Source organism: Pseudopodoces humilis, chromosome 2, assembly GCF_049639895.1.
Source record: "Pseudopodoces humilis isolate 2021_Gansu_Grassland_sample_001 chromosome 2, ASM4963989v1, whole genome shotgun sequence".
NCBI classification, from domain to species: domain Eukaryota; kingdom Metazoa; phylum Chordata; class Aves; order Passeriformes; family Paridae; genus Pseudopodoces; species Pseudopodoces humilis.
Window position 1 is genome coordinate 26,518,116 of NC_142201.1, and position 24,738 is coordinate 26,542,853.

General features: G+C 42.0%; 1 protein-coding gene across 2 annotated transcripts in view; it reads left to right on the forward strand.

The window, feature by feature from the left end:
- The first annotated feature begins 255 nt into the window (after positions 1 to 255).
- EDAR (ectodysplasin A receptor) overlaps positions 256 to 24,738 on the forward strand; it is a 72,665-nt gene continuing 48,182 nt past the window's right edge. For both annotated transcript variants that reach the window (XM_005516572.3, XM_005516573.3), the window contains exon 1: positions 256 to 447. The gene's annotated coding sequence lies outside the window, so the exon portion shown is untranslated. The remainder of the gene's footprint in view (positions 448 to 24,738) is intronic.

Here is a 24,738-nt window from a genome sequence, read left to right on the forward strand (position 1 = left end):
GCTCCCCTTCTCTCAGCCAAACCAGATCAAACCTTCTGTTCCCCAGCCAAATCCGAGCTCGGCGTAGCGGGCATGGACGCGGGACTCCTCCTCATCCTGCGGGGCTCCTCTAGGTGGGGCAGGCGAGTTTTCTCCGAGCAGAGCCCGCTCCGGCACCCGCGGCTCTGCCGAACTTTTCAGCGGAGAGCGAGGGGAAGAAGAAGTTGCGAGGGGACCGCGGGGCCGTGGGCTGACGGCTCCGAGGTGTTTGTGCTCACCGGGACCCAGCTGGGGACATTCATGACAAACTCTGCGGGCGGAGGAGACGCGCGCTGGCACCTGTGAGAGTCCGAGCGAGCGGGACCCCGCTCCCTGTGCCCGCCGGAGCGGATCCGGCTATCCCGCTCCCCGTGCCCGCCGGAGCGGCCCTTCTCCGGGCTTCGGAGGCCGTGAGCCCGTCTGTGCAAGGTAGGCTCCCGTTTCCCTGCAAGGTAGGCTCCCGTTTCCCTGCAAGGTAGGCTCCCGTCGAGTACGTCGGCTGCCTCTCCCCAGAGCCAGCGTGCCTCTGGTACGGGATCCACTCTGTTACAGGGATGTCGCTGAAGGCTGTGGCTGGAAATCGTGTTGGGTTTAGGCTTCGTTTGAAAGAAGTCTACCATCCAGCGAGTTTCTCTACCCTTAGCATAAGACTAAAGAACTGTTTTTTTTCTGTGAATGCTAGAAAGTAGCTACAGTTCCTGGTAGTACCTTTGGCTAGAAGTTAGTTTCTTCACACAGAGTGTGTGGTAGACTTTTTTATTATCATACACATGTGAATACATGTTCATAGCATGCTGATTTTTATTTTCCTTGCTTCCACAATCTCTCTCTAAAAGGGTACTGTGAGACTGAGGTCCAGAGAGGAAAGCAGGCTGCTGCCCACATGGGCAGAGTGGTGTTGCATACCTGCTCCAAGCACAGGACTCTGTAGCCATATGTAGTGGTAAAGTAGCTTTGAAATGCCCAGCTATACCTGGGGGAGCAGAGAGCTCAGCTGGGACTAGAACCTGCTCCAGTGGTGAAGTGGCCTCTGTGAACCTTGCACAACTATCAAAGATTGCCATTTGTACCGAGCTGGGTGGTTTTAGCTGCTGCTGCTGCCGCAGCTACAGCACTGATACTTCTGTATTAGAAAAAGTGCAGCTAGACACTGGTATGCCTAAGAGAAAGGTGTTTTCATTTTTACAACTAGTGAAGCTTTAGATATTATATGAAAGGGCAATGGATGGCACTGAGGATTAGCCCCCATGGGGTGAGATCCTCATCAATAGTACAACAATTCCAAAGAGCTTGGTGACCACCTCCTTGGAGTGCCACTCCCAAACCTCTCTACATGCCTCAAACTACAAGGAAGTCTTTCACACTTTTGGCTGCTATTCATTTGAGTAGACAAGGCCAATGGCCATGCTGCCCCTCCTCTACAGCAGAAGTGGGAGTTGGTTTTATATGCTGCAGTTTAGAATGATAGGTCTTGAAAGGTTTTGGGCAAGTGATGGAAATCTCTGGCAGCTCTATGGGAAAAATCATGGGAGATTGCAAATTTTAAAAGGAAATTAATGCAACTGTGCAAAGTAGGGTCAAACCCCATGACTATTATCAGGATTATTCAGATCTTTGTTCTTCTCTCTCAGAAGTGTCTAAGTTGTTCAAAGTTAAAAGAAAGAAAGCTTGGATGTCCTCTATTGAAGACCAATACTGATAAGAAATTAATTGAGAAATTAAAAAAGACAAGAATTGACAAACAAAGGAAATATATTCAGCATCAGCAAGTTTGGCTCCACACCACTCAGTGGGAGCAATTCTACCTTCAGGTAACCTCCTTTGAACCCATTTTCACTGGACATCATTGACAATGGTGAAACTGTTACCAGATCTTAGCCCAGTTCTTTTGGTTGGTAGGGCACAGCGTAGCTGAGTTCTGTTTGCAATAATGTAGTCTGGCCACAAGAAAGAGCTCAGATGAGAATGTGCCCAGAAAAAAGCCAGCAGGCTTTTTTTTGTTTTTTTTTTAAGTACATAGATAGCTTTTGGAGAAAACCACTGGCATAAATAGACTGATTTTTCTCTATTGCTGCTAGATGAAAAACATGTGATATTTTAACTTTTCACATAGGATTGTGAGATGGTAATTTTTAAGGCATCATACTGAATTGTGTGGCATGGAAATCATCTCACTGAAAATGTTGGACTGAATGCAGTTTTACCATAGGGTTGTTAAGAATTCCTCTAAAAATTACTTCACGTGAGACATTTCAACTTTACATGTTAAGGTGTCATTTCTTGGAGAACTGAAATATTTTAAGAGTCTAGAGTTTCTAACTGAACCCATATAGTTGTGCTAGATAAATGATCCAAGTCTCAGTTTTCAAAAAATAGCAGCATAAGCTTCTGAAGATAAGATTAATATTAAGATAATGTTTTTCTCATGTTGTCATCAATGGAGGAATTCCCCTCTAATATCCTCAACAGACTTGTTTCCTTTAACCATGCTAGGACGGAACTGGTTCTCAGATCATATCTATGCTATTTCTCTTTTCAGCTAAAAGGTAGATAAATTGCAAGGTGAGCTACTGCCTATAGCAGAATAACCAGAGAGGTGCCAGCATGGCCCTACCCTACATGAGTCATTGGTGTGAAGCTGACTATAGACCAGCCTTTCCATTCACTCTGTAATAATCTCATTTCTCCCTCTGATTATTCGGAAACCAGGCCTTTACTGCCTTTTGGTGCCCTCCTGGCCCTCAAGGCCCAGTATATATTTAATGACACAATAGAAGGTAACGGGTACCCCTTTTTACTCAACAGGTCCTGAAACAGCAGCTCTTGGTGCAGAAAACTCTTCTTTCATAACCTGTAGAAAAATTCTGGCTGGTGTGTCAGTAGGTCAGGGAGGTATTTGCAAAAACAGAGACACTTTCTTGCCATGTATATTCCAAGAAGATTAGTCCCAGTAAAGAATTAGATATTACTGAACAAGGATGGAATTGTGATACAGAAGACTGTCCACCTTGGCAGGTATAACTGACCTCTGCCAATGGTCATTTTATGGACAAAGTGTTTGACGGTACTTGTCTCAGAAAACTAAGAACCTTCATACAGCAAAAACTAGAACATACAAATATTATTTGGAGGCCAAGTAACTTGCTGTTCCTTTGTTTGATTTATCACTCATCCACTTCTATTACAAATGGATAAGATTTCTGGGCCCTTGCAGTCAATGGCAGAACTCCCACAAGGGTGGTTTGCTTAGCTCTTGCTGGCTCTTTGGCAACATTCAGTGATCAAACACTGCTTCCTGAATCATTTTAACTTTGCACACATTTCTTCTGACTTGACGTAGATCAGCTTCTTCAGTTTCTTTCCACTGGGGAATTCAGAACAAAAGTAGAGAGGACATTGTTTTCAAATTCAGAAGGAGTCCATTAGAAACAAAAGAATAAAAGATAAACAACAACTACTTAAAAAACATTATCTGCCATTGTCTTATGAAATAGTTAAAGCTTTGCCAGTGGATTTTCAAATCTCTGTGGAGATGGAGTCAGGGCCACATCCTCCTGATCTGACGCAAGCGAGTGCTAGTTTTGAAATGTCAGAAGTGTCATTCTGTGAAGTTAAGCCACAATGCTTGAACTGAATCACCCACCATGAATCTAGCAACAGGTTTGACACTGCCACATTACCATAATGTCTGACCATCTGCAGTGCAAAATCAATAGCTAGGTCCCTGGTGGATTTCACAGAGTTTCTGACATTCTTTTCCAGACTCTATTCTGCAGAGCTGAGATTTTTTAATTTTTTTTTTGGTGCCTTAAATTCTTCCTGCTTGGTCTTTGGGAGGAGATGGCTGGTATGGGTTTATGTGGCAGAAGGGACTACCAGAGCTGTGTAAGTTTTATAGCAGCAAGACTTTTTGAGGAGGTTGATGTTGTCCCATTCCCTGTCCCACAAGGAACCTCTCCAGCAGTTGGTGGTATCTCAGCTGATCCTTGCTTCACTTGCTGTGCATAGGAAGAAGCTAAGAACCTGACTATCCAGGGTCCTGCTCTGTTAATAAACGTGTACAGTATACAGTGTTTTGAGAATGTTACTTTGATACAGTCAATGGCTATGGGAGAACTGGGGAGAAAAAGCATAAGAGTTCAGAAAACTTTGACTATACTTGCAGCATCCTGGATGTTGATGGACCTGAGATTCTTTTGATCTTAAAGATTAAGATCAATCTAGCTGCTACCCTTCAGCATCCAGCTCTTCCCAACCAATCTTCAGTGTTTCACTTGCTCCCTACTGGAGCCTGGCATATAAAGATATATGAGTTCCAGTTTCTTGCTGTCTTTGTCTCTGCTGTGCAAGTCCTGATGAATGCACATGCCCTGAAGATCATGTTAATGAGTCTCTGGTTCTTTGGGCTTTACAGCCTGGAAGGATATGGAGCTGCAAAACTTAGCTGCATCCAAGTCCAAGATAGCTCTTTGGTAAGAAGAAACCCAGGAAACAGTCACTCTTTTTCCTACCTCCCCTGGAGGTTGTGTTGCATATGAAGACTAGGCTTTATCCTCTGTACAGCAATGTAGCAGGCTGGGAACCAAAGCAGAAACATATGGACAAATAATGAGAGAGCTTTAATTCTGACACTGCATCCATCTCTTCCTTTGGATATATCACGAACAAAAACTACTGAAGTGCCAGTTAAGCAGCATACAATTGTTTTCAGACTGAGTGTCAGAATTTTACATTTTATTTGAAGCAAGAACTATTTTATTAGTTCAGGATTAGATATTTGTAATTATCTAGGTTAGAAGGATGCATTCCTAAGACGTGCTCCATTTTTCTTTTGGAACTCTATACACAATCTACTTTGTGGAAGAAGGATCAGGGAGGGAAAAAGATGTACAGTACACTAATAGCTGATAAATTGAGGCTTTCTAGAACTTGGCTTCTGTCACTGAAAAGAAGACTAAAAGACCCTGTACATCTATATCACACATCTTGGAAGAGAAACACTGGGACTGCAAAAATATGAGGAACAGATGATATCAAAGGCTAAAATAGGCAGAGTCTGTTAAAGTACCTGGTGCTGGTTTATAGCCTGTTCTAGTTAGGAACTATGAAACAGACGGCAACCTCAAACACGAGAGTCTACGATTTACCTCTTATAGCAAAGCAAAACTTAAAATTACCATCCTTAAGAAACATTTGTCTTCCTGCTAGAGTCCACAAAAAATGAAAAGGCTGGGGACATGTTCTCTTTTTGTCACATGGGAATTTGCCATTTCTTCTCTCAGTGGGTAGCTGGTGACAATGTGTGCCCTGAGTTAGACACATTTGTATTTACAAAAATAGGAAAGAATGATCTGTGGGCTGCCACCCATACAGTGGTATGTGACAGGGGGGCAAGCAAAGCAGCAGCACCTTCAACTGGCCACCCCCTTTCTTTCAGAGTGTTTGCCACCTGCACAGCAGGCATGGCTCAATGGCTTGTGGGCTCACCTCCAAGCCACAGGAGTTTATGGGCTGGCGGATTCGCATAAGCCGAGGCTGGCGTGAAGTCTGGCAGTCTGAAGCTGGTTTCACGAAGCATCCAGTTTTGCCAGCTGCAGGAGGGTAATAATTTCCAAGAGAGGGACAGAGCGCACAGCTGAGGGCAGTAACTATCTCAGCTGTCACCATTTATTCCATCACCAAGTCTGAGTGTCAACACCCTCCAAGAGAGACAAAAGTAAAACTGAGCATCCAGGCATTGTGGGGCACAGATTTATTTCATTAAATTGAAATACTTCCCCGTGATGAGTCTTGTCTCTTTAAATTTTCCATACAGAAAAAGCATGTGCTAATATATTGCCAGTTGGAGGGGTATATGTTCTGTGCATGTGTAGATCCAGTTGGTTTCTTTGGGACATAAAATACAAAGGAAAAAGCCATTGTTCTTGTCTTTCTCTCAATTTTCAAAAATTGTTCGAAAAAAGTTCTTATAAGCAGACCAAAACAGATAACAGATGGCACTGGCTAGCAACAAGGAAACCTAGATGCAAATATTGTATGGTATATGAAGAACGTCTCTGATGTGGCAGGGTTATGTTTTCTATCATGGTTTCTAACCAGTTATGAGAAAAATCTAGTACTAACACTTTGTGGTATTTAATTGGATGTGAAAGGTGCAAATAATTCAGCTGGTGACCAAATGATAAAATCGGTAATAAATAAAAAAAAAAAACAACCAAAAGCCCCAACCTGATAAAATTAATATAAATGGGCTCGATATACTTCCAGTAAAGCCAACAGGAGACTGTCCAGTCATGTCAGAAGATATCCAACATGCCTGTCAATTTCTGATTTTCTTCCATGATCCCATGCACACAGGCTACACTGCAAAGGAGAAATAAAAGGTGCTTGCCTGTGAATGCTTTTCTGGCCCAAGTGATCAGTCAGTGGTTTTCACAGACATCAAAATCAGGCACCAAGCAGGGTCTCTCAGAGAAAGCAGCAGGCCCAGCACGTCAGCCTCACAGGTGTCCTGCACCCTGCTCTCCCAGACCTGCATATCTTCACAATGAACCAGGAGCCACAGCTGGGCTGAACTATAGGAATGTGCCCAGTATGGTGCAGGTCTCCCAGAGCTTGCATAAGGCTGTTTCTAATTTAGCTTTGGTGGAAGTCAGACTAAACAAACAAATTACTATCTCTGCTGCAAATATCTATGCATGGGGAAACACCAGGAGCAACTTTGAGGAGGCAGTGAGTGGTGCCTTTGGGGGTACAGCACATGGGAGAGGCACATCCACATGTAGATGAGACATCTGGTCGCAGCTTGATGAGTGTACATACTTTCCACTCACTCCTGCCCACAATGTCACCTCTACCTCCACTTTTAAACTGTAGCTTCCACAGCAGGGTTAAAAAAAATAAAATCCCACCAACTTCTCTTTCCAACCAAGAGTGAAACTCCTCTTGTAGCAAATGAGTATCAGATCCAAACCCTAGAATGAATAGTAGGGGTCTGAGCAGCTGGAAAGTTGAGGTCCAATGTCTTGGTTGGGTGAGATTACAATTAAATGCCTTTTTTCCTGCAGAAATGGGTGCTTGCCAAATCTCCAGCGTAATACAGAGCACTTGCTTCTTGTGCTGAAGAACTCTAAGATATCAGACCTTCTATGTACTGCAGCAGACAAATACACTCAAAATGACAGAGCCATTTCTCATATTTACTCTCTTTACCTCTACCTCCGGTGCCTGTAGAGGCAGATCCACAGCAGTGAGCACAGTCTTACCTTGTTGGTAGAAGGATGTGGTTAAATGCTCCCTGATTTCTTTTTACTAGAAAATGAGTCTGTTGATGTGATGCCAGTCAAATACTAACAGAAATTTGAGAGAGCTGCGAAGCTCACTTGTTCATTGATGCTTTACTTTTATGTGCCTTAGTAAGTTACTTTTCTGGTAAAATACCTTTTTCCTTGCCCTTTGCCCATTTAATACTGAATCTATGCCTACAGAGAGCATCAGAGCATCAAGAATTTTCTTTATAATATGTATAAAACTCAATTTTTCTTTGCAGTGTTTCTTAATACTCTTTTTGTGTCCAAATAAAGCTGTCACTGAGTTCACTGAGGTTTGTCAATGCAAGGAGCAAAGGCTCTGTCCCCTTGGGGTTACACAAGGCATTTTCTAGTAATTTTTCTGATAAGGTGACAGATTTCCTTATTATAGCACTGAAAACAGGAACTTCACTGTCTTCTAGCACAAATGGCTTTACGTGTTTTATGAAACTGAGCCAAAGGCAGTGCTCTTGTCAGCTGGAGTTGGTGGCTGTTTGGTTGGTTTGGACATGAGAATTATCTACTTCCCCTTCCTCTTTTTTTGTTTTTGTTAATGAAGGCTTTATACCTGACTCAAATACATAGCTGTGTTTTTCCCTTCAGGTCATGGTATCGGAAGCTTTGAGTTGGGGGTGGGAGTAAAGAAGTTCACTTACTAAGTAAGATTAAAGAAATTAAAGGCTAAAGCTCATATTTAATTTTCCCTTGTAGATGTAATTTTTCATGCAGTGACAGCATCAGAACCTTTTCAAGTTTTATAGTTATTTCACATTTGGCAGAAACAACAGGAAACCATCTGTAGCAAAGCAGGATTGTTGTAAGTATAGTATTCAGTAATGAAAAAAAAGATTAAAAGAAAACACTGTTATCTTTAAGTGATAGCTTTGAAGGTGCCAAGAGCAGGATGCTTGCATTTGCTACTAACTTTATAAAAATCTTCTAGATGAGTCAGCCATGGAAAAAAAAAATATTATTTCAGCAGAAGGAATAAATCCAATAAGAAATTTGATTTTTGGTTTCTTGTTGAGATTTCCATGATGACTGCAAAGATGCTTGTGGTGAGGAAACCTTATATGACTGTTTTCTGTAAATCATAACTTACAATGGTGGAGCTTATAAGTACACACACAACTTCAAATAGTCACATTGTCCCACAAAAGGCAAGTTAGCTACTCCTGTTCTTAAGCTTTAACTCCAGGCCTGAAAGCCTTTTCTAGGCCAGGGTAATAAAAATAAATTGTGGAGATTTAGATGGCTTGTACTGCTCTCCGTTCCCATATGACAGGATGTGTTTGTTCTTGCTTTGCTGTGTTTTCTGTGCTGGAAAGGAGACTTCCAGACTGAAAAAGTGTATACTCGTTGCTTGTAGGTAAAAAATACTTTTTTGCTGAAACTTGTTTTGTTAATTGGGGTGTCACACCCCTAGGCTGCAGTCTTAGGGCTGCTCATGGCAGCCACTAAATACCTCTGAAGAACATGGTCAATCCTGTAAAGTTGTTACATTGCAAATATCCTTGTCAGAACGTCCATTTAGGAAAGGGAAAGAACCGTTTTGTCCGGTGTGTTCTAAAATTTAGCCTGGGCTAATCCTGTCTGTAATTTCTTTGTCACTGACCGTGTTTCACATTTTAATAATCAGACCTAATTTTAAGATAGCATTTCACTGTGCAAAAGTCAAAATGTGTCAGGGAACTGCAATATCTTCTTGTTATTAATGTCTTAAATTATAGCTAGACACCCTGTTTTTCCAGTTTTCGAGGCAAGTTATGAAGGCTTTTTTTTTTTTTAGTGCTGAGCTGATGAGACATTAAAGGTTTCTTTTTCAAATAGTTTGGCTGTTGGGTTGCTCCTTTCACTCACACCTGCCCCTTGACTTAGAAATCGTCTCCGCCTCTTCTGCATCAAACACTGAATTTACATAGGCACAAAGAAAGTGTGGAAGGCCAACAGCTCGCACCGTCATTAAGATGAGAGTGCAAGAAGAACAAAGCAGCACAATGGTAAGAGAAATCTAACAATACCTTGCCTTGCTGCGAGTGTGACTAACCAGGGCTTTCCCACAGGAGGGAACGGTGCTGAGGATACCGCAGGATTAGCAGATGCATGCAGGGCTGCTGGCAGTGACTAAGGCAGCAACAGAGTGAGTCGAAGTTCTAGACATGAGTCAGGTTTTGAACTTGTTGTGGTTTGTAGCGGCTCAAAAGGCTTTGTATGGCATCACTGCAAGAGTCTGCAACTGCGAAGTTATGGGCTCACAGCTGGTAGAGCCACTGGCTGCTTTGGGAGGGAGTGCTTGCTTTCAACAAAACACTGTAGTTGAGCTCAACATCCAGCACAACTTTGGCATTGTTTTAATGCCTTTACCAAAGTGCTCTGGCTTCTTAATACAGTGAGATCTTGCTAATTACGCAAGGCTCCCTGGAGAATTTTAGAGATGCTCGTAAGAAGCATCATAAAATTATTTCTTAAAATATATGTGACAAAAATAAGACAAAAGCAGTGGAATGATACATGTGTTTAGCAGCTACAGTAAAAAAAAAATTTCTCTGTATGCATGTCTTTTCTTCTGGAATTCTAAAACACAGAAGGAAAGAAAATGAGAGGAAAGCATGATGTCTGGATTTGTTTTGTTTCTTCAGAACTTTCTGTTCATGCCTTTTTAAACAATTTGGCACAAAGGTTTGAGTGGGAAGACTTGAGATGCTCCCTCAGTCCTGATGTTGCGGGTGTTTTTGCCATTTATTTTAACAAACTGTTGATGTACTTTCATCTGCTGTTGCCTGTGCCTGAGATGGACTAAAACTTAAAGAAAAGGTGCAATTGCTGCACAAGCTGCTGAAAGTGTGTGAGTTTAATCAAAATAAGTGAAAGACATCTGCTTTTCCCCTTGCAAAGCCAAATGCAAAGACAGTGCTAACAGCACAAGTTTCCCAGAAATAAATACAGAAGCTGCTGTCTGTGGTATTTCCCCTACCATTACTAATTCTAGATGGATTAATTTAACAAGAGATGCACACAGACCTTTGCTTAGCTTCACAGGAATGTCTGCTTCTGCAGAACAGATGCAAACGCAAACAATTCTCCTTAACTCTGCAGTTTTTTTCATCTGGAGTTTTCGTGCTTTTTTGTATATATAGATGAAACACTTTTCCTTAATCACAGAAGAGCAATTAGTGCTGGGTGTGTGAAAAGTGCATAGAATAACAGGCACTCTCTGAGTCTTTGATTTGGCAGTCCTCTGAGGTGAGAAGCAGATACTTTCTGTTAGATCATCTTCAAGGACTTAATCCCAAGGAGGAACGAGGATGCCTAGCAGACGAGTCACTTCACATGCCAAGTCTGAACCTTAGATACTAAGAAATCCTGCTTGCCTCCTCTTCACCGCAGAGGTACCTACATACCTCAACACCCACGTTTGTATCCAGTGAGTTCCTTGCATGCCTGAACGTGTGCTTCTGGACATGCTTTACCTGGCTTGGCCTGTGCTGGATGAGCAGAGCCACATGCCACACATCAGGTCCTCCCACTGAGAATGGTCACACTGCTACTTGCTCAGGGAGCTCACGTGGGTGATCTGGACTCAACGTGTTCCTCAGCCTGTGGAGATTTCAGCTGTTTTACTCATAACAGTGACCCCAGCCCCAGCTCTTGTGCATTCCAAAAGAGGTGTCTGTCTGTCTATCCCTTTTTTTTTTTAACTGTTACATTTTCCTAGGCACAAGTGGCAATTTGGAGAGCAAAAGAAAAATAATGCTGCCACATGTTGGCTAAGGTGTCCATAAACACAAAGTGTGTGGAGATGCAGGCTCCGGGTAATAATGTAAGATATATAAATATATCTCAGACTAAGAACTGGAACCCAGTTTCCAAACCCTGACCCAGGTGGTGCCACAGTCACTAGGTTTGGGAGTCATGTGTCTGAGTGAAAAAGAGACAAAAACTGTCTCATGCAAAACAGAAAAGCTGCAAGAGGAGGGAGCTGGACAAACCTGAGAGAGGCTGTGTAGCCATGCTGCCTGGCCAGGGGCTCTAAACAACTCCCTCTCTATGGAGCTCAGACAGCCAGCCCCCAGCCATTTAGAGGGAAGATTTCCAAAATTGTGTTCAAACAAAGGAGGATCCTGGCAAGTGGAGGCGTTTGGCCTTATGCTGTCCTGTAGATGATGGGGGTATTAAGTGCAAAGATATGAAGCAGTGGTAGGAAGGGTTCCATAGGCTGGAATTTCAGGGGTGTCTAGAGGACTGTATGACAAAGTCTTGTCAGGTTTCTAAGCCCTGCCAGGGTCATGGCCAAGGCATTTTGAAGGTTTCTGTTTTGAGGTGTCTCTTCCCAGACTCTGGCTGTAGCAAGGATGCTGCCACCTTCTGTATCAGTTGTGGAGCACTGAGCCCATTATGGCACTGTTCCTGTTGTGAATCTGGCCTGATCCCCAGTGAAGTAGGAAACTTTCCTGGGAAAAATGCTAGACACTAGTCCAGGGTAGTTAAAGTCAAAGATGGCTAAGAGGCAAACACCCCCAGGAATACTAGCATGCATGAAGGATGATTTCTGATGGACCAGTGTCTTGTGGCCAGTAGCCAGTTCCAGCTGAAGGTCTTCCCACTGAGACATTTGCAAAGACTTTGCTGCCGTGTGCATTTGTCAGTGACTCAAAAGGTACCCTTGTCACATGCTGTAGTACCCCATGAAACCTCTGAGGTGTGCAGGGGAAGGGCCTAGTGGTGCACAATTAAGCTGCTGAAGTGTGTGGGAAATTACTTAATGGCCACACAAAGCCCATTTGCTTTGGAATCCACTTAAAATTTGGGTAAATACACCCAGTTTAATAAAAAACAAAACCACAAAGTAGCCCTCCTGCAAATATCCAATAACCCCATGGCTTTGGCACTCTCTTGAGATGCAGGTGTTAGAAATTCAGCTCCCTGTTCCAAATTAAACAGAGGGAGTATTTGATGTCCCATTTTACTCAAAGTGTGTTATACACCTGCACCAATAAATTGATCTGTGAAAACCATATACTCCTCTGAAATGTGCTAACCATACACTGTAATCAAGCCTTTAGTCCTTACTAAAGTTAACAGCAATACATTTTAATCTGTTAAAGAACAATTATTCAGAGTGCAAGCAGAGAACACAGCAGAGATTTAGGAGAAAGATGTTACAGGGCAAACTTCAGTGAAGGGAAAACAAGTGGTATCAATGTGGTCATCTTAGGTTTTTATTTCCAGGCTTTTGAGCAGCTTTGAAGTTTAAATGTTCTACAGTAACTATAGTATTTTCTGAACACTGACATTTGTATTGTAAACTAATTGGTTTTTGGTTGAGAAACTGCTGACTGAACTAATATACCTTTCTGTTAGTAGACATGCTGACTTCAGCTGCTGAAGCCACTTTGGGAATGGGAACAGCACAATTTGATCTTTATGTTTTAAAGACTGAAGTTACTCCCTTTTGGAAAAGTTTTCTTTATTGGGCACATAAATTAGGGAGAGACATTTTGTTATCTCTGTATACAGCTTTGACTTTTTCCTACAAGACTAATACACGTGTGAGAAATAAACAGGACATCAGGGATTCAGGTGAGGAGCTTTATATATGTAACAGTCTGGGCAAGAAAAATGTACAGAACTGATTCCATGCAGACAGGCAAACTCAGTCATTGTTTCCTCAAGGCTTTAAACTTATGTCAACATGAGGTGCCAAGAGATGGGGCGGTCTTATGGTGGGTTTTTTTTTACAGATTTGTATATCTAGTATGTCATGACACAACAACAAAGATGAAAGGGTTTAAATTGGCATATAATTTATGTGGGTTTGGGTCACTTTTAATTACGTGTGAATAGTGCAGAAGAAAAATAGCAAGCACAGATTATTAGTAAGAAAGAAAAAATGCTACCCTTTCTGCTGCACACTTGTGGGCTGAGATTTGACATAATTAAGCTCAATGTAAAAATAACTCATCTATCAGTACCATCGTTTATCATGAAAGGATGAGCTCTCTGTAATTCATGGTTTGAATTAACTGTCGCTTGCTGCCGAAGTGACTGAGGTGCTGTGTACACATTTGGCACTTACACACATACATGAGTTTTTGTAGATGTCTTTTTGAGACAGAGCCAAGAGAGACAAAAAAACAGACTCTGAAAGCAACCTGAGCACACATGTGAACACAAGCACTTGCTATGCACTGAAAGCTTTGTCCTTTAAACCAGTTTCCTGTTTGCCTTTTTTGGAGAAGAATTAGCTTTCGTTGTTCGCTGTTTTAAAGCTCTTCGCTTTAACATGCCCTCAGGTCCCTGCAAGGTGACACGTTAGACAAGCTGTAAAAGAAATGTAGTTCCTCAGCTGCTGTTGTGCACTTGATAGTTTTATCTTCTAGAAATTATGTTTCTATAACCCTTTCTTTATTTCAAGCAAATAGTCATGTAAATAAATAATTTTCTATTACAGGTTTTTGCTATAGAATACATCGCTAACACTACAAATACGACTTTTCCACTGCTTACACAGAGCAACACATTTAGTCAGACTAAGCCAACTTCTCAGAGCTGCCCCAGACCAGGGCCTGGGGGACTCCAAGGGTCTCTGAACCAGGCAGGCTGTCCTCAATTCCTGGAGAGAAACAGGTGTGTCAGGAGGCAGGAAGGGGCTCTTCTCACAGCCCTCTCAAGTCATAAACATGACTGCTGCTGTATTTCAATTTGCAAGATGATCTTGACATTGACCACCCCTTTGAGGCAGAGGCTGATGACACATGGTGCCACATTGCCCTGGTAGCAATAGGCTCAAGGCAGGCAAGAGTGAGCTGCCTGGGATTTCTGTCCAGCCACCTTCTTTCCATGGGGGAATTGAAGAGCTGCGGAGAACAGGTGCATGAAGGGAGCAGTAGAACAGAGGGACGGGGTTGCAGCAAACATGAGGGTTGTAGGAAAGGATGCTCAAATCCTGTTTGGGCTCCCAAGTGTATGAAGAGCAGCAGCACATGAGCAGTGGCTGTGGGAACAGCACAGGGTGCTGGCAGGGGAAAGGAGTACCTGCTGCTTTCCACTGAGGTGCTGCTCCAGGTAGAGTGGAGTGGGGAATGGCAGCCAGAGGAGACACACAGCATTAAAAAGGAGTCATTGCCCCCACAGAGCATGTGTGGTGAGGGAGAAACTGAGTTAATAAGAGGAGAAGGACTGAATGGGGACAAAAACCAGCAAATGACTGGAGGACAGGGAGAAAGATGGCATCTCTCTGGGGTGGAGAAGGAATTGCTGGTGATTCCTGGGCATTTGCTGTCTAATTCACTGCCAGTGCTCTCATTCTTGAATAATATAACAAGCACCAAACTTTGAAGTTCCACTTTCAGAACAGTAAAATTATTAGATCAGAAACACAAAGGAGGGAGAAAGTACAAACAAAATTTCATATGCTGCAGAAAAACTATCTTGAGCCTAAAACTTGTCTATGGATCTGCCATGTAGCCCTGCATACATATGTGCATATCACATATAAATAGGTACTCACATTTTTCATTGGCTCAGAAGTAATTTTTAAAGTTCCAGTGATTACTGGTATACAGAAGTTCCCTGGAACCTTCTTAGCTATTGCAGTAAGAGCTATTCAACACCAGCAAAAGATGCACATTGTGTACAAATACAAAATACATTTATACCCTGGCCAGTCACAAATAATTATGTGAACAATCTCAGTTAATGTACAAGTTTGTCATCTATATTCATATTTTCATCTTCTGATGGTCTTTTATCACTGCTTGTTGCAACTTGTTTTGGGAGATGCTGAAGATCCTTTTGGGAAAAGAACATAATGATTCTGCATGGTTGTGGACTTGGCAGTGCTGGGTTAATAGCTGGACTCGATGATCTTAAAGTTCTTTTTTGACCTAAATGGTTTTGTGATTCTGTGTTTAGGCCAGAAGGCCCTGATAGTGCCTGTACCTGCTCCTTTAAAATTCTGTTATTTTTAATAGGCAGGCAGCAGTGAAGAGGCTGCTTAGAGCCAGGTATTTCTGTTTCCCACCCCTGTGGCTCCCTGTGATGGCAATCTGAACTGGCCTTGCTCATGTTTTTGGATTTGGGTTTTTTTTTGGCAAAGCTGTGCACCGTTTATTGCATTTGACTTTATGTTCAGGCAGCATTCTGTACTGCTGTCAAGATCTGAAATGTCAGAATGAAATACTGAATGCTATTTCCTCAGAAGCCTGGTGTCACAAATTATGGAGGCTCCAGGCTAAGTGTCCACAGCATTTCCCGTGATTGTTGCAGTGGAGCCACGCTCCATTTTTCAATACATTGGTCACGGGTTGATAAAACCGATTTCTCTGAGAATCTTTTGCTGGCATCAGATAGAAGACCTCATCCCCCAAGACAGAAAAAAGAATAAAACAAAACTACAAAACAGCCCACAGGAAAAAAAAAAAACAACCAAAACTTAAAAATCATTACGAATGCTAAGATTTTCAATTGCAAGAACAGGATACCTGTGGCCAAGCTGAGGTTGATGCTGCAGCTTCACATGCAGTTGTGTCAGTTCAGTGCTAGTGTAGATGTTTTTCCTCCCACATGAGTTGGCAAATGTTGAATGTGTTGTTCAAGCTCTCTTCCCGCCCTCCCTTTTGCTCTCTTTTAATTGTGCTGCAAACTTAGCCTGCTTTTTTCAGATTTGTAATAGCATGAGGCTTATGTGCTAGCTGGAACATGCAAGTACCTGGAGTCCTAGAAGTGCTCATAATTTGCATTCTTAATGAAATATAATTTAAAATCCTAAATATAGAAAGTGCTCTATAACTGAAATGGATTAAACCAGCTCCTTTTTCCCAGATCTCAAACATCTCTGTCAGCCCAGAAGTTTTGGAAGAAGCCCTGTAAAGCCCTGAGTCTTAACTGCTTAACAAAGGAGAACCAGAAAACCAAATAAAGGTCTTTCTGTTGGGTTAAATCCAGAACATGCTGGTGGGTCCTGCCCAATAGAAGGTCAAACCTGTGATGATAGAACAGTCCTTAGGAACCTCAGATTTTTTGCTAATCCCAAGTTGCTTTCTGTCTCTGGATCCAAGATAAGCGTTATGAAATGCTTCAGAGTGGCAGGTTTTTCTAACTTTAATGTTCTGCATTGACTACCTATGCTGTCATTTTTCTGCCTTCTTTTCTCTATCAGTTTAATTTCAGAATATCTCCTCAGAACCATTTTTGAATGCCCTGGATTAACGGGGCACTATTCCAAATGCCACGGTAATTCTTCACCCTGGAAAATGCTCCTTAGCTGGTTCTACACCACAAATTGCATCCTTACACCCCAACTTTCATTGGGCCTTTGAGCAATAGTATGATATAGGCAATAAGTATCTCTGCCAATTGCCAGGTGTTATTCTCTCATTATGACAGACGTTTTCTGCCTGCATCACTTCAAAGCCTTCAATAATTAACCCAACTCCTGCTAATGCTAGAGTTTCAGCAGCCTGAGCTCTAGGATGTTCAGGTGTGTTTCTCTACATCCTGACACTATCCTGAGCACACTCTTCTGTCTCTCCTATTGTTTGCTTCACCTATCTCAGTGCCCTATGGCTTTGCCTCCCATCAGATGGATTCAGTGTAAAATTAAGTCCTTACTGCCAAGGGTTTTCCTCCAGAGAAATTGAAGAAGCTGAATGAAAGTAACTAACCACAGCTTACTTAGGGACAGGATCCTAAAATGAATCAATCAGGCTTGCCTCAGAAAACTTGGGAATGACATGAATTGATGGCACTGTCCTTCTCATTGTCTCCCACCTTTCAGTATTTCACAAGCACCTGAGTGGTTACCGCTTCCCTGGCACTGGGGTGGCTTAAGGATCCTGCCCAATGCCCAGTCCCACAGCCTGGCTGCCAAAGGAAAGGAGAGGCTGGGCCAAAACACAGGTGCCCACACAGGCAGCCAGACCCATTTCATCCTTGCGCCCCATGCCGCAGGCTGGCGGCTGTCCCTGGTCACACCCTTACGCACGCCTTCATGCCCGTCTGTCTTTTCCTCCACCCACTACCTGCATCAGAGGCTTGATTTCTCCCCCCCTCCCCCCCAATTTTTTTTTTCACCTCAAAGTGATAGCAATTCCTGGTGCATTTATCTTAGATGATGTGGTTGTTGTAAGATGAAGTACCTGCAGCAGCCAGTCTGCGGTTTATTTGAACGCAGGCGAGTCTCAACAATGAGCTTAAAGGAGGGTGTCAGGTATAAATCTTGTCTTCAAACAGCCAGGGTGCATTCCAGACTTCAGAGACACCTCTTTGTGTGGAAGGTTGGTTGGGTTTTTTTTGCCTCCTTTTTCTTTTTCTTGGACCTGGAAGAGGATGAAAGTGGTGGGGTGTGTGCGTTCATTTAGGCTGATAATGAGAGTGGGGCTCACGGGCATGGTAATTTGGCAGCCTCTTCACTTCCTGTAACAGTTAAAAAAAAAAAATCATTCAAGGGCTGCTTAAAGACAAACATTTTTTGTTTAACTACTGGTGGCTCATTTTCTGAACACCCATGCAATTAATCTTATTTGTATTAAAGAGGCAGGCTGCTTTTTGTAAGGTTTTCTGAGCTATAATTAATGAAGATCAAAAATGTTACAGAGACGTAATATTTAGCTTTTCATAGGTGCAACTGCACAACATCTGCAGCAATTAGAGAAGCAAAAGTAAAAGGCATTGTGTTGGGGTTTTTCCCTTCAAAGTGTCTTTGTTAAGCCTCTTCATTATTCTAGCTGGGAATGCAATTTTTGGTGAGGAGACTAATCGATACTAAAGCCACAGATCTCTTTTTTTAATTGCATTCAATGTCAATCACATAGTTCAAAATATTATCAGCCATGTCAGACTTGTGAGAACCAAGCCCATAAAGTTAAGTGAAGAGCTACCTGTATTGCACCTTGAAGAATCAGACCCAAACAAGAGTGTTTACTGCTTGCATAGTAGTTTTCAAGCAAATGCATGAGTGTGTTAAAACTTCAAAAGCATCATAGCAGTTTCATGATTTTACATGTAAAAATCCTGGATGTTTTGCCACTAGGAATTCTGTAACACAGATTATCTTTTAACTGTGCTGCTTAAAACATAATTAGTTTTTAATAAGTAGTAGCTTATTTATCTCTTGATGATTAAATGAAGAACTCTGGAATGCATCACTTGAAGACATCTGACAAGAAACATGCATAGTTCTACCTTGGCACTAGCTGCCTCCTACTCCACCAACCTTTCAGCAACTCTAGCTGAGTTTGCTTTTCTAGCAAAAAGAAAATCTGGTTTTCACTGGCTTGAAATCAAAATGTGGATGGCTCCAAGTGTGTCACTTGGATTTGCAAGGCAACGTCAACCTTTGCCTTTACAACAGACACACAACATCCTTATGCCAGGGATTGCCTGTTTCATATGCATGTGGCATCTTGCTAGCACTTTGTTAGATTTTAGAAAAGAAAAAGCTGCAGCTTCATCATTCCTTTTACGCTCTGAAGTCTTCTGACACTGCTAAAGCAAAATCATCTCTGTCATCTCTGTTATCTGCAGTTTGATCTCAAAAATTGTTTGAGGAGCAAGCTATCCTGGTGTGATCCCAAAAAGCAAGAGAGGCACCATCTGATATGTACTAAACCACATTAAGAATGAAAGAAGAATTAATGAAAATTTTTCACATGAAAAGTGACATATGATGAAGTTAGAACCCATGGATATCTACCACACCATAGCTGTACCATGAAAAGTGCTACCTGATGACAAGTCCCTCCATCTCCAGTAACAAAAAACTGGATGTCTAGAAACCTGGAGGTAGCTATGAGCAAGAGTTCTGGGCAGTACTGAGCACCCTGCTGCTGTGCCCCAGCAGCCTACACCCCAGCTACTCCTTCCCAAGGAGAGAGCAGCTCAGTACCCTTGTGTCTGGGGGTCCTTGTGTTTAACCCATGCTTGATGCCTGAAGATAGATAGGTTTAGTTTGAAGAAATGTTTGCAAAATTGAATCATGGAATTGTACACGCTGATTGCATCACATCTATTTCTGTTTACTTTGTGACTCATAACTTTCCTAAGTATATGCAAGAAAAAAGTCTAAAAATTTCTTGTATTTAAATGTAAAGTTATCCATCATATACAAGAGACATCTGGTCTCCGAATCTAACCCCTCTCAAGGTCAAAGCCCAAGCAGGGCCAGTGGTTTGAACGAGAGCATTGGGCTTCCCGCAGAGGACAACTGTAGCAGAATGGCTTGGGGGTGTCAGAATTAGCAGCAACATGCTACACCAGTCCTAGCAGAAGCAGGCACAAGAAAATGTCAACAGTTTCAGCTTTTTTCTTAATTACAAAACTGTTATACATAAAAAAAATGCACTCTTCCAGGACTAAAATCTGTACGTTCTTTGAATGATATCCAGGTTTTTACATTTTAACTGAGGTGAACCCCTCCCACAGTCCCCCTGGTTACTCATCTTTCCATGCACTCTTTCATCTCTTATCTTTCAGACTGTAAGATCTCTGAGAAAGAGACAGTCTTTATTTGTGTATGTACAGCACCCGCATATTTAGCACTAAGCTCAAATGTTTGCCTACACTGTAAAATAATTGCCAAACAGTGTGGTTTAAGACTGTGTCAAGGGTATTAATTTCTAACAATTAAGAAGGGAGTGAGAAACAGTGTGAATAAGCTGTAGTTTTTGTTCAAAACAAAGTGATTGAGCATAGAACTCCCTGAAGATTTCAATCAGAGAATCCCAAATGCAGCATTGGTCAGTACACAGCTGAGGTTGTCTGTGCAGCGACATTTCTGCACCTTAGCTTCTTTCTGCCTCATGCTACTTGTATGCTAATCACAGCCACCATCATGAAAAAGTTTTGATAAGGATGTTCTCAGGAGGAGCTGGAGAGCTCTGGGAAGCTACAGTCACTGTACTCACACTTAACAGGCTCTGTTTGTTCAGGAAAATGAGGTGTTTGGGGATTTTTCTCTACCTTTTCAGCCTGTCCCTTTTTATCCAACAGATCTACTGTGTGAGGCCCCAGATTTTTGACCCTGTCCTCAAAATGCAGGCGTCCTTTAAAATCAGAGGAACAGTGCCTTTGATGGCTTTTACTTATGATACTATATAGCCCCTACACATATATGTTCAGTTTATAGGTAAAAACACAGCTGGTTTGACTCTGTATGGCAATTTTCACATTACATGATTCTTTTTTCTGGTGACCTGCAAGAGTATGAAGTAAATCAGAAAAATAGTATTTTCACCCTCAGTTCATGTAGAAATAAATAATTGCATGGGTACCAGCCACTGGAAGTTTGTACCTGTTTTCTTTCCCTGACTACTGTAATAACCTGAAATCAGAAAATCACTCTGCATCTTTCTTTTATGTGGTCTTAAAGATGAGATCTCTTAGTGTTGTTGATCTTTTAGTGTTGGTTTTTTTTTCTGCCTGTGATTTTAAATGAGTAATAGATCCCCTGAAGAGCTGTACCCATTTGCCTGCCTATGTGTGGCTACTGCCATTTATGCTGTGCTATGTAAGATGTCCATGTGAGTTTGGCAGGTCTGATACAGGACCTTGAGGGGATTCACTGCCTTTTGAAGCAGCACACTGGGGTCAGGCAGAGTCCACAGGACATGACAGGTGCCAGCATCCCCCTGTACACAGGTAGCTGTGTTGAGCCTTAGTTGAGGCCAGCAACGAGAAGAATTGCTTAGTTAACAGACCCAGAAAGCTCCTGATCCACTTCCTGGTCATTAGACAGCTTCCTTTTCCCCAAGAATATCATATGTTTCTTCTTCCTTGCTCTCATGGGTGTTCTCAGCTATCCAAGTGAATACAACTTTTACATTGGCTGCTGCATATAGGGGATTCCTACCTTGAATGTCAATATGATCACTTTGCAACACCCTAGTAGGGTTTCAAAATTGTGTAGGTAATTTATTATCACAAATATGGACTGATTGTTAATGCCTAACAGACTATGAAAATCACAAAACAGAACATAAAAAATTGGCTACAATATAAGATCAAAGTAGGAGTTTCTTGAGTGTGAGATCCAATAACATTGTATGTCCAAAAAGTAAGATCACTCTATTTTTAAAAACTTATAAATTTCCTATGCATATAAATTTCCTATGAAAATTACCCTTATGTTTCTAAAGATGTCTGGAAGAAGATCAGGCCTTGACATTACTGAATGAGTAATATGAGATATACTTCAACATTGCTAGATAAAGAAATGGCACCTAACTGGTTTATGTTACCAGATAGGTGCCATTTTTCAAGTCTGATCTATTGCAGTGTCTACAGATTTCCACTAACATTTTGTTCAAACCTTCAACTTAGTGTTATCATGAAAAAGAAGATCATCTGGATATTCAGAAAAGCTGGACCTCTTCTTTAAGTCAAACCTCACTTCTCTCTGGATCCATTTCTTTATTAAAGAAACATGACAAAATGAAGTTAAAGTCTATCTACGCCAAAGGCAGGTCATGGATTTGTTTCTCACAGTGGTAGTAGGCTGCTGAAGATTACTGTACAATATTGCTTGTGAAGAGTAATCACATTTCAAAATCTAGCAGAGACCTAGCCCTTCATGATCTTGAGTCCAGATTTTTGGTACTTCAGGGAAACCATCTTTGTGCCCATTATACTGAATCCATGAAAAGGAAATTTGAGTGTGTGATGGCATTGATCTGTAGTGATGACATACTTGTGAAAAACATTGTTTGCTTTACCTTCCGCACAGTGCTAGAAAGCATAACACAAGAGCTGCCATGAAACTGTGTTCCCAGTGCTGCTGAGCCTTGGAGAGCCCATCTTCTTGGCAATCACCATCAGAAGTCAGAGTGGAGCTTTCACGCTAGGAATTCAATGTGTTTTCTAAATATAAGCTTAGGATGGCTGGTAGTTCAGAGGAAGCTCTATGAGGGGTGAAGTCTGTCACATCTGAGGACTGTCAGTACATTGGTCTCAGTACATTAAATATGCAAAGATGGGGACTTGTTTCCTCAGCCCTGTGTCCACCACCAGAGTTCTCCAGGCCACTTTTGCAGAGGGGTTTGCATTAATGTTAATAAAGATTACATGTAGAAAAGAGTTTTTCAGCCAGTCACTTCTTCACATACACACACTCAGACCCTGCTAGTGTGTTTCTAAGTAACTTAAACAATTTATAAATTCTAATTCTAAGTTCTAATTCAGAAAGAGTTTTAGACAGTAATACTGGGAAACGGCTTTGGAAAATACAAAGCAATTCAAATGTAGGATTTGCTAAGCGCAGTTTACTTGTTTAAAGTACTTTACTTGATAAAATTGCTTATTTATTTTAAGGGGAGCAAAAATCTTTCCCAAAACCACAGGGAAACACCATTGGCCAGGTCTTCTTTGTATGCACCATTTCATCCAGTCTGAACTCAGTCCTCAATTTGGCCAGTAAAATATCCTGGAAGAATGTATGCCCTTATGCCCTCCAGTCATGCCAAGAAAGCATTTGCTGCCTGGAAGCACAGACTGCTAGACTTGTAGCAGCACCACCAAAGCCATCTCCATCTCCAAAGCATCCATTTTTGGTCCAAAGGCTGAGGAAAGGAAAGGAAAGTGTTTGCCTTAGTGGTTTCCCATCCTTTCTAACCAGAAAGCTGCTATCTTTGCTCACCCCAAAGCAGAAAGGAGGTGGGAGAGCAGTTCAAATCCCTCCACCATGGCATTAGGAGCTAGACTGCAGCAATCCTAGTGTTCACAGTGTGAGACCCAGTACCTGAGAGCGCTGAGGTGCCCACAGGTTGTCTCTGCTGAAGAACCTGACAAAGGGGCACTTGGGAGGGTCTCCCTGAGCTGCCTGCATTGAGAAGGAGTGTGAACCCCAGAGTATTCCCAACCCACTCTCTGGCATGTCTGTATAGGGTGCTTGGGGGAAAAATACGGGCTTCCTCAGGATCACTGCTCAATGCCATAATGGATGGCTAATTATAGGTCTTACAGTGAAAGAAGCAGCTCCACAGAGATCTTAAGCTACTAGACTTTCCGTAGAGACGTTATTTCTGGGATATTATTCCCACAGGCCAAAGTACAATTACAGTGTTGGTTTATGTTTCCTTAAAAAAAAAAAAAAGTTAAATGAGTAAAGTGTAGTTTTAAATTAATCCTCTTATCAAAGACTCACTCAGACAGTTTCACCTTTTGCTTCCTCTTTGTAATGTCAGTGATATCTGGGAAAGTCTCTGGTTTGAATCTTTGCATGGCACAGGGTAAAGGGCCTGGGCAGCTACAGGGTGGCAGTTTTGGTCCTGCAAGGTTGGATACTTTGAAATCATCAGGAAACCTGATCCTGTATAATAAATGAACAAAGAAAGCAGCCCTTTGCTATGCAGTACTCCTCCAAAACAGCAAACAGAAATTAATGTTTTTCCCTCTACACACAGAAGAACAAGTTCTTGAAGCAAGTCAGGGGTCTACTTCATTCATACTGGGAGCCTTGAAATATTGTTATTTGCACCTGACCACTCTAAGGGGAGTTATTGCAGTATGACTCTTTGCATGCATAATAATTTCCTAGAAAAATATTCCCACAAGTTGTCCATAATTAAACTTTCCCCAAAAGGTAAACATCTAAGGAAAAGATTGGAAAAAAATAGCTCTGATTTCCAAGTACTGAGAAACCAGTTTGCCCTCTCTAAAGTGTCACTTCCTTGGGCAAAGTGACAGAAAGACAGATGCAGCTTAAAAGCTTTGAGCTGTCATGGAGGTGGTCTTTTCTAGGGCACACATTTCCTACTTGAAAATAAAAATGGGCAGAGTTTGATGGAGTTGGGAGCAGTTTGCAAGCTGTGTCTTGGGAAGAGGCAGTGGAAGAGAGAAAAAACTGAAAAAACTATCAGAACTGAGGACTGTGCATGTCTGCCTGGGATAAATTCAAAATCAGGGCGCTGTTTCAAGGGTCCTTTGAGTTCATTCAGGATGTCATTGAAGTGCAAAAGCCCAAAGTTTGTATGTGTCCAACACTTTGTGCTGTACTACTGAGAAACAGCATGCAGCAGGATGGTGAGAAGTAATTTAAAATAAGGAATATACTAGATAGGACCATATTTTTCAGTCTTATTCATATAACTTCAATCCCAAAATACGTGGGAGGATTTTATGAAAGGATATACAAATTGTATGTAATGGCTTTTCACAGCAGCATGCCACTGCCTTTTAAACACAGAGTAGAAAACACAGCACTGTGTTGTGCTCAGAAGTACTTTCTGTTTCCATTTAGAGTGTGTGGGTTTGGAGCATGTGGCTGGAGGGGTAATGCTTTAGGTTTAACAAAAGTGGGCTCTGGACAGTGCCTCGTGGAGGAAGCTCTGAGATTTTATCTAGAAAGAGCAGCAAGGCTTTGGTTGCTTGGCCACTCTGCAGGGACCGGGGTGGTCCTTTGTGGGCCTGCATTCCC